The sequence below is a fragment of the Bombyx mandarina genome, chromosome 13 (genome assembly GCF_030267445.1).
Source record: "Bombyx mandarina strain Sakado chromosome 13, ASM3026744v2".
Classification (NCBI taxonomy): domain Eukaryota; kingdom Metazoa; phylum Arthropoda; class Insecta; order Lepidoptera; family Bombycidae; genus Bombyx; species Bombyx mandarina.
Window position 1 is genome coordinate 11,263,267 of NC_143220.1, and position 10,691 is coordinate 11,273,957.

Here is a 10,691-nt window from a genome sequence, read left to right on the forward strand (position 1 = left end):
AATTTAAGGTTCCTGGTTGTAGTAATCTCAATTTAAAAGTTACTTAAATTTTAATAGACACACCTTGTTCGTTTTATTGAACGAATTAGCTTCAATTAATTACTAATAACCACTTAAAACAGCAATTTAAATGTTAAGCTAATTTTAAGAAATAATTTTTGTGACCGTTTTTGTTCTTTTAATTTTCAAAATACACAATGTATTAAGCTGAACTTATTTTTATTTCCAAATAAACTAGCCTTCGTTGGCAGCAAAACCCTAGTCTTAATCCCTTGTCTAGAACAAACCCAAAAATATTCATACCCAAAAACAAGAATTTTATTCAGATAAAATAACACCTTATGAATTAATAAGTATAGGATTTTTCGATTATGCGCTGTTTTAATGCCTTAATGTGGGTAGGTACTTGAAAGCCAACGGGGCAATGGCGACCGAGCAATGGCGGTATAACCATACACACCCATCAGGGCAACCTGTACGGAAGAGGCGTCAGGAACCTTTGGGATCAAATACCCCCTAAAATGCTGGTGCAGAAGGCAACGTGAAACCACTGCACTAATTTCCCACGAGAGTCATGAGCAGGTCGTATATTCGACTAATGCATGACCACGACCACTCTGTCAAGAATTTCCGAATAAGAAGAAGAAGAACTTGAAAAAAAACATTTACTTGTATCTACATTAATCTTATAATTTCAACAGTGAATTTAAGACTATAGATTCAAAACGGTTATTTGGAAGAAGGCTACACTAGCAGTTCTTTTGTAGTAACGGTAACAAATCATAATGATCCATCTTGATTTTGAAGTCGTGCAAAAATGGACAGTCTTCGTAAGTCATAAAAGAATATATATTTTTTATTGCCCTTGTAGGCAGACGAGCATTCTTCAGCAATGCCAGGGGCAGAGCCAAGCCGCTGCCTACCGCTAATAACATATCCGTTAATAACATAAAATTCCACTAAATCAAGCAAAAATATTTCGTTGCTGTTAGCACGCGTATACATACATATATACAGAGTAAAAGATCTCACCTCAGGTGTTTTGACGCACTGCAAAAAGGTTCGGGCTGTAAAATGTTTCGCAGGCCCATTTGTTACGACTTTCACTCTGTTTATGTTTAGTTCGTCGCTCCATAGTTCGGGTTTTATAGTTATTTTACAAACGTTTTCAGCGTTACCTGATGTCATGTTGGCGATGTTTTACTAATTTTATATGCCCGTTCTTATATGTAAAGCAATTGCCTAAAATAGCTGTAGGTATCTTATACCTCTAAACGAGCAATTCTTGTATATCATATATTATTATAATCTAAATCACGAAAACGGCTCAAACGGTTTTCATAAAATTTAGTATACCTACAGGGGATTTCGGGGGCGATAAATTGATTTAGCTACGATTTATTTTCAGAAAATGTTGTTTTATTCGTGTTTTCAATAATCAACTCGTCCCGACATCTATTGGCGAATAATAATACTATTTTTCTTAATTGAGGGCAACTAACCGCTTTAAAGACACAACAAGATGGCGTTATCAAAAAAAAACCAAGCAAAGCCCGGTCATCATCTCGTATAACTTAATTCAATAACGCATGTAAATATTCGTAGAGCTGCGTTATTTACGTCTCCTGACAATTTTTACACAAGCTGCGTATACACGTATCTACTATATTATCGACTATTCTTTAACGAAGACCGTAGTGATAAAGCAGACGCATTTCTCTGAACTTTATGGTAAAAAGTGAAGTAATACTTCATATTCCACACACTGCAAAGAGTTTCGCAGTCGGAATTAACGTTTGCGGTAAAAAATTAACGGTGATCACGTATTTTATTCAAACCTCTTTTTTGTTTGAAATCATTTTTTGTGGGTTCGACAATTTTAAATTTCTTTGTGAACGTCATAGATAATACACATAAATTAGTTATAGATAAGCAACTCAAGCACTCAACAAAAATGTTTACGGGCGTCGTCCACTAGATGGCTTCGCTTCGATCAGTGTCTCATTGTTCCTGTAAACGGCAGTAAAATATTACCTATCATCCTATATTTTATTTTTAATGAAGGATTTTGTAAATTTTCAGAAACCACAAATTGATAAAATTTAATCAATTTGCCTATAACAAATAAAGACTTATTATTTTCTGTGCTTAGTTGTACAATAATTAAATGCCTTAACTTTAACAACATATAAGTTTAGGGGTATCCGCTACAAGATGTCGCTAGTTTCCATACAAAAAATATTTGTATTAAAGTATTGCAGTTTCGGGGCCCTGGTAAACTTAGTTGAAAAATTATTATTCGAAGAGGGTAGGACATGAAAATATTTAGAGCTTTAAGTACCTATCTAATTGGTGAGCTTAGTTAAGAAGTCAATCCTCAAGATATAAAGATGGGTGGCCTGTTATATGCTTGAAAACAATACAGAATGTGACTTCGTGTATAATGTTTGTTATTGGCATTCACTCAGTAATATTTATAGTCAACGTGTGATCACAGTAGGAAGACGAATTAATCGAGTGAACGCAATTACAAACAACTAATGTTCCAGTTTTAAAGTAGTGCTATTGTTTGTGAAAAATATACCTTGATTATTATAAATAATACCTGTGCTTGTCTCTTGTGCATTTTCGATATATCTAATACTGGAGAAAAAATTAGATTGGGGTTGTCGAACGCATATTTTTTTTTAAATAGAACATATAGTAGTATAGTGATTGTGGATGTGGTTTGAAGGTAAGCATTCTTACGATATGCGGAAATGAAAATTGTTCACACAGGGTAGTAGAAAGAAAAAGGGTCATTATTTATGGATGCGGTGAAACGTTGGAAAAATCTACAAGCCCCATCTTACGATATAAGAGACATAAAATTGGTTTTCCGGGGCTTGAAATTTATTGAACTGAAAAAGAAAAAAAACCCAACCATCGATATCATTAAATAGCAGTTTACAGATACGATGACTCCAAACATCAAACAAAAGGCAGATTGTACAAAGCCTTATAATGAAGTCAAGTACTAATGAGGGATTGTTTGTTTTTGAGTGAGTTTGTTGCTTTGTGATATAGTGATGTGATTGTGAGTGAATAATCAACAAGTTTGCATTAGTGTTTGTTTGAAACTGCGAAATTTCGATTTTTTTTTTTTTTTCGGAACGAAGTTCCTTACAGGACGATGCGGAGGGGTACCCTAAAAAACGTCCGTAACGTAAGATTTTTCTTAGTAATGCACACAGTGTACGACTCAACTTTGTAATAACGTACAAAAAATAACATATTTTTTTATCATTCATTGACCACGATCTCAGAGCGTTCGTTTGCGCAATACACTAACTCTTATGCAAACAACCGTGAATGAAGTGTATCACAATAAGTTCGCACGTTACCGAATGACTGTGGGTTGTTGCGAAACCTCCAGTTTTATTCTCTTTATACCTCGAATAGAACTTAAAATTAATATTTTTATAATAAGGAATTTCGTTCCTACCCGGTGTCCCACGACACCACACATATTTTTTTAAATATTTTACTGTTTTAAAAAACACTTATTGGAATTTAATTGTACCTATATATAATAATGGATAATATTATACGTTTTTGTATGTTAATAATGTTTTGGTATGGTTTTTAATTCTCAAAGTAAGGTTTGTTTTCGACGTGATAAAATCCTGACTCATATACTGACTCAAAGACAAATTGAAAAAGATCTATTCGATGAAAGCATCTTTAATTACGCTAGCAAGCTGTGTCTTGTTGGAAGTAGGTCATGAATGCTGGCACCCTTAGAGTCCATTCCAAGTGGATTAAATGAGTATTACACATGCCACGAAATCTCCCCAGATTTGTTTAATTGAAAAAAATTGAGGTTTAATTTAGTATTTCATATAGGCAGTCTGGTTACTAGCGGTTTTGGTCTATACGGTGCCACAGAACTTAAAAACAGCAACTTGAAAAGCATATGAAAATCACATTCGTGGTAAAATAGCTTATTTTTGTTAGGGGCCTTTGAAAAAAAGCCACGAGAATTGATTTCTATGATGGTTTGCTATTAAGATGTGGTCCTTCAATTAAGTTGTCTGATTTGTGATGCTACGTATATAACCATGTAAAAGAATAAATTAAATTATTTATTCGTCTATAATATTACCTAAAACTAATTAACCATTTCGCTGAACAATTGAAACAATGATATTGGCACGACGAACGGTAACAAGGCCAATATGATCCAGATCACAATTAAATACTTAGACTAAACCGAAACCACATTTCGAGCCACTAAAAGCCAACTTCAGGAAGACAGCATTTACAAAGCGTCGTTAAACAGTAACTAAATAGCTCATAGAATGTACGAAATCTCCAAATATACTGTTGCGGTCTGTTCAGGTTATCCCGCTCTGTGACTTACTTTGTAATCTTTACGTTCTTTTAATTTTCTATGTAATTGTAAATGTTGTTGTAACTGATTGTTGAATTAACGAATTTGGATAAAACCTTTCAATGTTGTATTTTACTACAGTGAGATTATTTCATTTCGAAATATCAGAGCTAATAAAAGATGCTACTTACACAATTATTTGTTTAATCTCTATCAAAACGTATAACCTATTTTAATAGCTTCTTTTGACTCGATAATGAGCTGAAAATATGCCTTATAGCACTGCGTTTCAAAGGGAAAAATAGGTACCACAAACTTCTGTTTGTTTTGGCTTCAACAAAAATATTAGAGTATTTCGTTCAAATCTGATGCACTGTTATTGTGTCCTCTAGAGATTAGTCCTTTTTTGGGTATATTCAAGTCAATCATAGCGTAACATTTGGTTATTTGTGTTTTGTGTTAAATTTTTATTAACCCTAGATTGCTAGATGATACTAGATAGTTATCGGAAATCATAGACAATCCTGAATTAAGACGCCCACTTTCAGACATAAAAATCAGTCTTAATTGATTTTAAATTGATTGTCCAGCCGTTCAAGCAAAATAAATCCCTACTTCGCAATTGAAGTAGATAGGATGGTGGTACATAATATTGCAAACTCACAATACATCCTACAAGCAACGCGAGTAGGTAAAAAATAAGCGCTAATACGCTAATTTTCTTACACACACATTTTCTGAGGACTTAAATCAATGAGATATAATCGGCGCTCTTTGATAAATGTTATCATAACACATGGCCTAATTATTATTTCATTAAATTTCATGACGTCTAAAATTGCATCGGGCACATAAATTCTTTATGAAAGTGTCTATTTGGAGCTTATAAATAGGAGAGAGTTTCACGAGCATATGCGAAAGTTTGCTCGTATCTCAGGAGCCGGAATAAGCCAGCCAAAGATTGGTGCTAGGGCGCAAGTTATTGGCGAAATGTAACAAGCGTATCAACTTGTTATGTTTTGATTTCAGGGACCTGGGTAATCACATAACGCCGAGGGGGCCACCAACCCGTTGAAACACAAAATTATTACAAATACATATCTAATTATTATCATTTTTATCAAAGGCAGTCCTGTGCACGACCCACTTGGTGTAATGTTTATCTTCATCGTCATTAATTTGTTACATCACTCGTAGGCTCCAGTAATTCCAGAAGCACACCAAAGCGACTTTTGGTGAGTGGTTACCGTCGCCTATGCACCTCAGCAATGCCAGGGGCAGAGCCAAGCCGCTGCTTACCGTTAAGTACTCTCCACAAGTTCTCATAGCGCTCGGGAAACACCGTGGAGGGGAGCTCATTCCAAAGCCAAATGGCAAGTAACGGATACTTAAGGTGGGAGATTCAATTAATTACGATTCAAAATCACATTCATGAAAGTCTTCATCTTAGGCCACACAAAAAACATATTTTGAACATGCCGCAGTGCATCTGTTCCGCTCATCTAACTTATTATATTCCGGGTGCTGTTGGCCACTGTTTGGATCGTAAATTACCCCAATAAAGAGAACCAAGTATCATTAGTGGTCTGCGATATGCAGCGAACGATCACGAGGTGGCATAACCATTCGACGTAGCAGTCCATTGTTAGATCACATTCGATTTTCGACGGGAAACGACTCAATTTGTGACTCAATGTCATTATTGAGCCCATACGTTGCCCAATTAGGAGAATGTTTTTGGGCAAGTCGGATTATCTTACGATTATGATTTTTTAATATATGATTGTTTATAGTATATCTATACTAATATATAAACCTACAGTGGTTTTTACGGATGTTTCGTTGTAACTACTGAACCGTGCATCAAATTGACTTGAAACTAGGTGTCCATGTAGAATATACATGTACTTAATGGATAGGCTAATATTAATATGAGTGTTGGACTCCCTATACCAGTCGCAGGGGCCTTAATGATGAGAATCTTTGTGGGGGCGAGAAATAATAATGTTAATTTTAAATGCCCAGCGAAGCGGACGGGTACAGGTAGTGGTATATATTATTATATTTTGAACTTAATTTTAAACTTACTATTATTATCTATGCGCATGACATATTTAAAAGCATTACGCATTAAATCTAAACAGTTCAAAAAGATAGTCCGAGAAAGTCTTATTACAGGTCAAACTTTGAAAGGTTCGGAACTGCGTTTCTAAAAGCATTACGCATTAAATCTAAACAGTTCAAAAAGATAGTCCGAGAAAGTCTTATTACAGGTCAAACTTTGAAAGGTTCGGAACTGCGTTTCGTTACTAAATCAAGAAGGATGCTGCACGATATTGCTCCAACAATGTCCTGAAATTAAACTCCCTTGAAAGATATTAATTTCTCAACTTGGGCGGTGGAAGGCAATTAAAACTTAGAAACGTTGATGGCACGGAGGAGAACTTTCGATTCTTAATTCTTTTTCATTTAATTTCATCTCTTGATAGATATAAATCTATAACTTTATTAACTAAAAAGTTTATAGCATCGAGCTAGGTTGGCTACTCTAGGAATTTGTTGAAGTTGGACGAAATTAGAACTTGCAGTGCAGTCTTTTATATTATATTGTACCTTTATTTATATAGTAGTTTTGGGTGTCAGATGTATAAATTAAACTGCCAACTTTACATTGATGCGTCTTATACAACTACTATTTTCTGACCACCTGCATTCACTTTTAAATATGTCTCAGCCGGCTATCCTCTCTTGGCCGGTCACGTGGCTTAGTCAGTGACTTTAAAAGCAATTAGTTGAGTTAACTGATAAACAATAATATATAAACAAACAATAATATGCAATAGCACACCATTAAAAACCTCACATTTAATAATAATTCTTAATATCTACAGGACTCTATATAATCATATTAATATAAATAATCATAAACCTTACAGTAGGTTCACAAAAAATGCCATAGACACAAAGACCAACTAAGTTTCTCGCCGGATCTTCTCAGTGGTTCGCGATTCAGATGCTAGTGGTAGATTCAGTAAAGCACTGCTCTTGCTAGGGCCAGTGTCGGCAATTCTCTCAGGTTGAGCCCATGAGCTCACCTACCGGTCCGTGAGTAGCTGGTATAGCCCCTTAGGCTCCCAGCGAATAGGCAAGGAAAAATTATCAAATTAAATATCTTTGATATTGGAGATCATAAAGGCCATTCCAAAAACACGCCATCTAAGACTGCAGTCAATAAGCATTCATATTATGTAAGAATTCACAAAAAAAAATTCATACCGTGCGTATCAATACAATATAATAGATTCTATATTCAAAGTTAAAATTTATCGCGTAAAGATGAAGAAATATAGTGGCGAACTATTAAAAAAAAATCATCATTAGTCAGCGTATGTCCATTGCTGGTCTATATGACCATGATCTACTGCATGATTTCGTAATATAATACTTTTTTCTGTTATCGTTAAGAACGTATTTTCTAGTAAATAATAGTTTTTACAGTCGAGAATAATTTTATTACGGCCTTTGATAAATAAAAAGCCAAATTTGCTTTATTATTATTATTTATATCGGCCCACCCCGGCTCCGCTCGGGTCTTTGACAAAAATTTCAACGATATTTCTCGTTTTATTTAAAAAAATAAAAGAACACTTATTGCGGCATAACTATAATAGTTAGACATATGCTGTCGCGACACTTTTTGTAAATAATAATGTGTTCTACAAAGTCGTTGTACATTATTTTATTCTATCATAAATAGTTTTCGCGGGGCACGCGATGTAAAGAATATTTTAGGTAATTATTTTACACCTTGATTATTGGAGATTTAGTAAGGATCCCTAATTTTTTCAAAAAAGATTATAACCTATGTCACTGGGGAATAGTGTAGCTTCCAAACAGTGAAAGATTTTTTTAAAATCGGTTCAGTCGTTTCGGAGCCTATTTAATACAAACAAACAAACAATTATTTCCTCTTTATAATATTAGTATAGATTATTAATAAGCCATTTACGAAATTAATGTCGTAGACGTCCACATTCCGGATCCTTGATACCTTTCATATTCTGACAGCATAGGACCTTTATTGCAAAATGCTTATCCCTTCGACCTTTCGAGAATACAGACAGGCACTTACGCTTTTAAATGTTTTGCTGTTGGAGCATTATAATTGTTTTCTAATTTCGGGGAATTCCTTTCTGTCTGAAGTGGATTACAGCTGTACAGTGCTTTAATCTTCTGCTTTAATCAGACTTAAAAAGCGGGTACATTAGGGCATATTTTACTATAATTATTAAATGCTTTTGTTAGAATTTATGTAAATATTTTAATTAGTTTTTTACACATCCTGCATGTTTATCATTTTTTAAAAAAACGACGTCAAAATTTTATTTATTATTTAGGTGAACCAAGCGCCGCCTATCTGATGTCATTAATTACAATTACCGTGGGATTGAGACATTGAGATCTAACCCTGAGCTTAACTGCACGACGGCTAAGCCAACATTGAAATCGGTGAGTTTAACCGATTCATGCAAGAAATTTGCTAGATGTCAGTATCTAACCGTTGGAGCTCGCAAATAATTTCAAATGTTTTAATTCTGGAAGCACTTGTTAGGTACGTGCGTAGGCTGAAGATTTTTTTTTTTATTGCCCTTGTAGTCAGACGAACATACGGCCCACCTGATGGTGACTGGTTACCGTCGCCCATGGACTTCAGCAATGCCAGAGGCAGAGCCAAGCCGCTGCCTACCGTTTAAAATTTACATCTTTTGAATTCAATTTGTAATTTTTATTAACCAACTCGCGCGTTACCTATGATGTATTGGTACTCATTCTTAAGTGTCACTGCCGGCTAAAAAACAATCTGATAAATAGTACGCGATGCATATAATATGAGCAAACATGCCAAGATGCCAATTCATTTAATCGAATTATGTTGAATATTTTTATTAAAGTTACTTTTACAGTTTAATTTTGCGTTTTTTTATTATTATTTCCGACGTTCGAATACTAACGGTTTTCGTAGTCACGTCACGTCTACGGCTCGGGAAAAACAAAGAAAATACTATTTTGATTATTGTTTACTGAATTCATCCCGTGCTTGTTGTCTCATTGTATGAGATTATGTCTAGATTAGTAAATGTCAACGTGCGATGAAGATTCATTGCACATTCGTAGAATCGACAGGTGGTGCAACCAACATGATTGATGTAGTTGCATGTCTTGTTTGCGACAAACATAATTCATAGATTATGTATAATATGTAGATAGAAAGAAATATGTAGAAATTAATTTTATATTGTGAGTTGTGAGCGCTGTTATTTGTAGTCGACTGATTAAAATAACAACAATTACCAACTTTAGAAAATGTTTAAAGTACTGTAATAACAACCGATTTTAGTAATTCAATCATGTCTATAATATAACTATGCACTCCTCCTTGCGTCGGTTTCCTCATTATTGAGGGTCGTGGTCATGGCCTTGAAACAGTTTGTTTTTTATAGTGCACCGCCATCTGTTCCTATTTGCAGCTGAGTGCAGAGCATCGTACACTGTGGTATCCAGGGCTGCACGAATCTGGTCTATTATGTCTATAATCTAATTATGCACTGCATTGTACTATAGAAAACTGATCGTATAATCTTCAATAATAATAGTTTCTCTGGCTAATTGCCTTACCACTAATTCTAAATGAAAGCAGCATAGGCTGTATCACTATTTTGTTTCTACCTACAGTGGTTACGTATTTTGTTTTTGAGGGTAGTTTTATTTACTATTGAGGTTTCATGTCTCACGGTGGCTGTGTTTATGTTGTGGTATTACAAATCATCATGAGCTGAAGAATTAGCCGCGGGTGGGTCTCAATCTGGCTCAGTAAATTTCTCTAGTCCGATTTATTCGGGGTTCTCCTTCTCCAGCTTATTACCTCTAACTTCTTGGTGTCCTCCTCAACGACGTTCATCCATCTCAGCTTAGGCCTACCTCTACTTCGAGGGCCCTCCGTAAATCTATACTAATACTATAAAGAGAAAAATATGTTTGTTTGTATTGAATAGGCTCCGAAACTACTGAATCGATTTTAAAAATTATTTCACTGTTTGGAAGCTACTTTATTCCCGTGTGACATAGACAATAATCTTTTTTGAAAAAAATTAGGGCAGCTTACTAAAACTCTAATAATGTAACCCAAGGTGTAAAAAAAATACCTAAAATATTATTTACATCGCGTGCCCTGCGAAAACTATTGATGATAGAATAAAATAATGTACTACGACTTTGTAGAACACATTATTGTTTACAAAAAAAAATGTCGCGACAGCAC